Genomic DNA, 7,500 nt, shown 5'->3' on the forward strand with positions numbered 1-7,500 from the left:
AAACTTTGGAGAGTTCATTTTTATCTTTTATCCTCAAGTGAAGAACCAAAAATGGGAAAAACAGTCATGCTAGAATATCTGATCTCGCCCTTTCTGTTACATTCAATAACAGGGAAGACTGCTCCCAATATATATATATATATATATATATATATATATATATATATATATATATATATATATATATATATATATATATATATATATATATATATATATATATATATATATATATATATATATATATATATATATATATATATGTCGTACCTAGTAGCCAGAACGCACTTCTCGGCCTACTATGCAAGGCCCGATTTGCCTAATAAACCAAGTTTTCCTGAATTAATATATTTTCTCTAATTTTTTTCTTATGAAATGATAAAGCTACCCATTTCATTATGTATGAGTTCAATTTTTTTTATTGGAGTTAAAATTAACGTAGATATATGACCGAACCTAACCATCCCTACCTAACCTAACCTAACCTATCTTTATAGGTTAGGTTAGGTTAGGTAACCGAAAAAGTTAGGTTAGGTTAGGTTAGGTAGGTTAGGTAGTCGAAAAACAATTAATTCATGAAAACTTGGCTTATTAGGCAAATCGGGCCTTGAATAGTAGGTTGAGAAGTGCGTTCTGGCTACTAGGTACGACATATATATATATATATATATATATATATATATATATATATATATATATATATATATATATATATATATATATATTAGAATATTTTGGTAGCAGTCTTTCCTGTAGACATATATTATTAAATATGACCGAAAAAGTAAGATTAATAATTCTAACACGAATTTTCTCAATCTTTCGTACATTTCTTTTCACTGTTGGAGGTAAATCAAAAATCAATTCTCCAAAATTCATTTTTATTTCTAGTCTGACGCGACACGAGCGCGTTTCGTAAAACTTATTACATTTTCAAAGACTTTAGTTCACAAATACACAACTGAATAGAACTTACGCATCTCCGATTTTATATCTACATTTGAGTGAGGTGGAAGGGGTGATGTGGCATTAACACAAGACAGAACAAGAGGTGGCATTAATAGGGTATTAATTTCATCAACACAAGACAGAACAAGAGGTGGTATTAATAGGGTATTAATTTCATCAACACAAGACAGAACACGAAACAATGGGTATTGGATAGAAGTGTTTGTAGAAAGCCTATTGGTCCATATTTCTTGATGCTTCTATATTGGAGCGGAGTCTAGAGGTGGGTAGAATATAGTTGTGCAATAATTGGCTGTTGATTGCTGGTGTTGACTTCTTGATGTGTAGTGCCTCGCAAACGTCAAGCCGCCTGCTATCGCTGTATCTATCGATGATTTCTGTGTTGTTTACTAGGATTTCTCTGGCTATGGTTTGGTTGTGGGAAGAGATTATATGTTCCTTAATGGAGCCCTGTTGCTTATGCATCGTTAAACGCCTAGAAAGAGATGTTGTTGTCTTGCCTATATACTGGGTTTTTTGGAGCTTACAGTCCCCAAGAGGGCATTTAAAGGCATAGACGACGTTAGTGTCTTTTAAAGCGTTCTGTTTTGTGTCTGGAGAGTTTCTCATGAGTAGGCTGGCCGTTTTTCTGGTTTTATAGTAAATCGTCAGTTGTATCCTCTGATTTTTGTCTGTAGGGATAACGTTTCTATTAACAATATCTTTCAGGACCCTTTCCTCCGTTTTATGAGCTGTGGAAAAGAAGTTCCTGTAAAATAGTCTAATAGGGGGTATAGGTGTTGTGTTAGTTGTCTCTTCAGAGGTTGCATGGCTTTTCACTTTCCTTCTTATGATGTCTTCGACGAAACCATTGGAGAAGCCGTTATTGACTAGGACCTGCCTTACCCTGCAAAGTTCTTCGTCGACTTGCTTCCATTCTGAGCTGTGGCTGAGAGCACGGTCGACATATGCGTTAACAACACTCCTCTTGTACCTGTCTGGGCAGTCGCTGTTGGCATTTAGGCACATTCCTATGTTCGTTTCCTTAGTGTAGACTGCAGTGTGGAAACCTCCGCCCTTTTCCATGACTGTTACATCTAGAAAGGGCAGCTTCCCATCCTTTTCCATTTCGTAAGTGAAACGCAGAACGGAACTCTGCTCAAATGCCTCCTTCAGCTCCTGCAGATGTCTGACATCAGGTACCTGTGTAAAAATGTCGTCAACATACCTGCAGTATATGGCCGGTTTCAAGTTCATGTCGACTAAGACTTTTTGCTCGATGGTACCCATGTAGAAGTTTGCAAACAGGACACCTAGGGGAGAACCCATGGCGACCCCATCTACTTGCTTATACATGTGCCCATCCGGCTCAAGAAGGGTGCCTCTTTAGTACAAGCTTGGAGTAGTTTCCTGAGAATATTTTCTGGTATGTCAAGAGGAGTACAGGCTGGATCACGATACACTCTGTCGGCTATCATTCCGATTGTCTCGTCCACAGGTACGTTGGTAAACAGCGATTCTACGTCCAACGAGGCTCTTATCCCTGTGGCCCGTGTGCCCCGCAGTAAGTCAACAAATTCCTTTGGAGACTTCAGGCTGAAGGCGCAAGGAACATAAGGAGTCAGCAGGCCGTTGAGTCGCTTCGCCAGTCTGTACGTGGGTGTGGGTATCTGGCTAATGATTGGCCGAAGTGGGTTTCCAGGCTTGTGTGTCTTGACATTTCCATACGCATATCCAGGTTTATATTCCCCAATGATCTTTGGCAGGTGGAGTCCGGATTTCTTGCGTATGGAAATGTCAAGACACACAAGCCTGGAAACCCACTTCGGCCAATCATTAGCCAGATACCCACACCCACGTACAGACTGGCGAAGCGACTCAACGGCCTGCTGACTCCTTATGTTCCTTGCGCCTTCAGCCTGAAGTCTCCAAAGGAATTTGTTGACTTACTGCGGGGCACACGGGCCACAGGGATAAGAGCCTCGTTGGACGTAGAATCGCTGTTTACCAACGTACCTGTGGACGAGACAATCGGAATGATAGCCGACAGAGTGTATCGTGATCCAGACTGTACTCCTCTTGACATACCAGAAAATATTCTGAGGAAACTACTCCAAGCTTGTACTAAAGAGGCACCCTTCTTGAGCCCGGATGGGCACATGTATAAGCAAGTAGATGGGGTCGCCATGGGTTCTCCCCTAGGTGTCCTGTTTGCAAACTTCTACATGGGTACCATCGAGCAAAAAGTCTTAGTCGACATGAACTTGAAACCGGCCATATACTGCAGGTATGTTGACGACATTTTTACACAGGTACCTGATGTCAGACATCTGCAGGAGCTGAAGGAGGCATTTGAGCAGAGTTCCGTGCTGCGTTTCACTTACGAAATGGAAAAGGATGGGAAGCTGCCCTTTCTAGATGTAACAGTCATGGAAAAGGGCGGAGGTTTCCACACTGCAGTCTACACTAAGGAAACGAACATAGGAATGTGCCTAAATGCCAACAGCGACTGCCCAGACAGGTACAAGAGGAGTGTTGTTAACGCATATGTCGACCGTGCTCTCAGCCACAGCTCAGAATGGAAGCAAGTCGACGAAGAACTTTGTAGGGTAAGGCAGGTCCTAGTCAATAACGGCTTCTCCAATGGTTTCGTCGAAGACATCATAAGAAGGAAAGTGAAAAGCCATGCAACCTCTGAAGAGACAACTAACACAACACCTATACCCCCTATTAGACTATTTTACAGGAACTTCTTTTCCACAGCTCATAAAACGGAGGAAAGGGTCCTGAAAGATATTGTTAATAGAAACGTTATCCCTACAGACAAAAATCAGAGGATACAACTGACGATTTACTATAAAACCAGAAAAACGGCCAGCCTACTCATGAGAAACTCTCCAGACACAAAACAGAACGCTTTAAAAGACACTAACGTCGTCTATGCCTTTAAATGCCCTCTTGGGGACTGTAAGCTCCAAAAAACCCAGTATATAGGCAAGACAACAACATCTCTTTCTAGGCGTTTAACGATGCATAAGCAACAGGGCTCCATTAAGGAACATATAATCTCTTCCCACAACCAAACCATAGCCAGAGAAATCCTAGTAAACAACACAGAAATCATCTATAGATACAGCGATAGCAGGCGGCTTGACGTTTGCGAGGCACTACACATCAAGAAGTCAACACCAGCAATCAACAGCCAATTATTGCACAACTATATTCTACCCACCTCTAGACTCCGCTCCAATATAGAAGCATCAAGAAATATGGACCAATAGGCTTTCTACAAACACTTCTATCCAATACCCATTGTTTCGTGTTCTGTCTTGTGTTGATGAAATTAATACCCTATTAATACCACCTCTTGTTCTGTCTTGTGTTGATGAAATTAATACCCTATTAATGCCACCTCTTGTTCTGTCTTGTGTTAATGCCACATCACCCCTTCCACCTCACTCAAATGTAGATATAAAATCGGAGATGCGTAAGTTCTATTCAGTTGTGTATTTGTGAACTAAAGTCTTTGAAAATGTAATAAGTTTTACGAAACGCGCTCGTGTCGCCTCAGACTAGAAATAAAAATGAATTTTGGAGAATTGATTTTTGATTTACCTCCAACAGTGAAAAGAAATGTACGAAAGATTGAGAAAATTCGTGTTAGAATTATTAATCTTACTTTTTCGGTCATATTTAATAATATATATATATATATATATATATATATATATATGTCGTACCTAGTAGCCAGAACTCACTTCTCAGCCTACTATTCAAGGCCTGATTTGCCTAATAAGCCAAGTTTTCCTGAATTAATATATTTACTATAATTTTTTTCTTATGAAATGATAAAGCTACCCATTTCTCTATGTATGAGGTCAATTTTTTTTTATTGGAGTTAAAATTAACGTAGATATATGACCGAACCTAACCAACCCTACCTAACCTAACCTAACCTATATTCATAGGTAAGGTTAGGTTAGGTAGCCAAAAAAAGCTAGGTTAGGTTAGGTTAGGTAGGTTAGGTAGACGAAAAAACATTAATTCATGAAAACTTGGCTTATTAGGCAAATCGGGCCTTGAATAGTAGGCTGAGAAGTGCGTTCTGGCTATTAGGTACGACATATATATATATATATATATATATATATATATATATGTCGTACCTAGTAGCCAGAACGCACTTCTCAGCCTACTATGCAAGGCAAGATTTGCCTAATAAGCCAAGTTTTCACGAATTAATTGTTTTTCGACTACCTAACCTACCTAACCTAACCTAACCTAACTTTTTCTGCTACCTAACCTAACCTAACCTATAAAGATAGGTTAGGTTAGGTTAGGTAGGGTTGGTTAGGTTCAGTCATATATCTACGTTAATTTTAACTCCAATAAAAAAAAATTGACCTCATACATAATGAAATGGGTAGCTTTATCATTTCATAAGAAAAAAATTTGAGAAATTATATTAATTCAGGAAAACTTGGCTTATTAGGCAAATCGGGCCTTGCATAGTAGGCCGAGAAGTGAGTTCTGGCTACTAGGTACGACATATATATATTTATATATATGTCAAACCGAAACCCTTCCCCATATGAGAGAATCGAACCATGGGCCAGCAGGTGCCTTGCCAGAGCATAAATACTAGAGTTTTCCCTAGTAAATATGATTGATAGAAAATGAGTGTTTGATCAGGAGCCATTTCTCTGGTGTCGTTGGGGAGGGAGATTTCGTGGTGGAAAACCCACCCAAATTTCCGTTCTTTTAAAGATCTGAGGGTGACCTAGTGGTTAATGCTCTGGCCTTGTGTTAATATTCTTATTGATAAAATATGGCCACTAGGCCTCAGGTGATTTAAGTTAACGAAACTAATTAATTGTAGTTACATTTGCCTAACGAGTATCACGAAGATGAGCAGCGATTTCCACTAGCAATAATATATTAGCAAGCAGTTGTGAGTCAGTTATACACTGAAGTGTTCGGTGGAGTACGAAGTGGCGATGTTATGGCGAAGTGGTTTTATTCCCACAGTAGACAGTGGACGGTAGAAAGCAACCAGGCTGCATGCAAGGTCTTACAAAGAATGTGCTTGACTACAGTGGATCAGTGATTGGTTTGCGATTATAAAACTCTGACATTCATTGTACGTGATTATTTATGCATTATTTGGTATATATGTTAATTTTGTAACGGCACGTGTGGCATGAAAATTTATTGTATTATTTGGATAGATAGAATAATTTAAATATCATTAAAAAAATTGTGGAATAGTTATCTTTTTATGAATATATGCATTGCAAATATTTACACTAAAATTCCCAGCTTTCCAATATTGATAACATTTTCAAAGCATTTTTAATAACCTTGTTTTCGATAAAATATAAAAAGAATTAAGAATATTTTCCGTGCTCCAGGAAGTGGAGTTTGTATACATATGTATATGAGGGCCGCCTGGCCCTCTGTCGGTGCTGTAATGTCATAGTAATGAGCTTCCTGTGTTTGTTCTCCAAACACCACACACCATCAGCATACCAAGTGACCAGCCGCTGCTCCTGTCACCTCACGACTCTATCTACACTCAAATTATGGCCATTTGAGAGAAGGAACATGTGGCAAATATCAACCAGCTGTAATTATCACTATGAAACTACGAGATCCATTATATTATTAACAAAGATAAGGGATTCATAACATTATTATCTTGAAGCCACGAGCTCTACGTCATTATTAACATAATGCTTTGTAATTCAGTTTTTGTTATTAAAGTACTAATATATCACCATCAGCTTTATACGCAGCTTTTCAGGTGAACAAATATATAGCAATTATTTTGTGCTGAATTTATGTATACACTGATAGCTAAATTTTCATGTGGAAAAATTTCCCTTCCAAGTATACTTCATATTCTTCATATTCTTCAATAAGCCTAGAATGGCATTCGTGCCATGAAGCATTATTTAGCATGATTCACCGACAGATCCGCAGGTGAGTGGCACTTCAACATGTGAAACAATTATGTAAAACACTCGTTAAATAAGTTAAACCATTAAAACTCTTAATTATCATCAACCAATATCAGAGCAGTTTTCTGATGATAATATTATCCATTACCAGCACAACTGAGAAGCATATGTGTATGTTTAAACTACTGCACATATATTAGTAAAAAATATTCGTTTGTAAAATTACAGTGTATTTATTACTGATTGGTATCGAGGTTAATGGTAGTGGCTCAGGATTCATTCAATGGTGTGACTTCTCATTATTTACTGATTATGTATTATCATATATGTAAGTTCATTAATGATAAGTCAGAGCGTTATAGCAACATGCTGAGGTCGTAAAAATTACAAATTAATTACTACTAAATAAATAAAACAATTACTGATTTACTGACACTTTCTGACCTGTAAACTGGACTGCAGTACTGTTAATACAATTCTTTTAATTATCAGGGGAAAGCGGCAAGCCATTACGACTATATAGCACTTGGAAGGGATCAGGATAAGAGTTTGGGATGGGACGAGGGGAAAGGAATGGTGCCCAACCACTTGG

The sequence above is a fragment of the Procambarus clarkii genome, chromosome 10 (assembly GCF_040958095.1).
Source record: "Procambarus clarkii isolate CNS0578487 chromosome 10, FALCON_Pclarkii_2.0, whole genome shotgun sequence".
Lineage (NCBI taxonomy): Eukaryota > Metazoa > Arthropoda > Malacostraca > Decapoda > Cambaridae > Procambarus > Procambarus clarkii.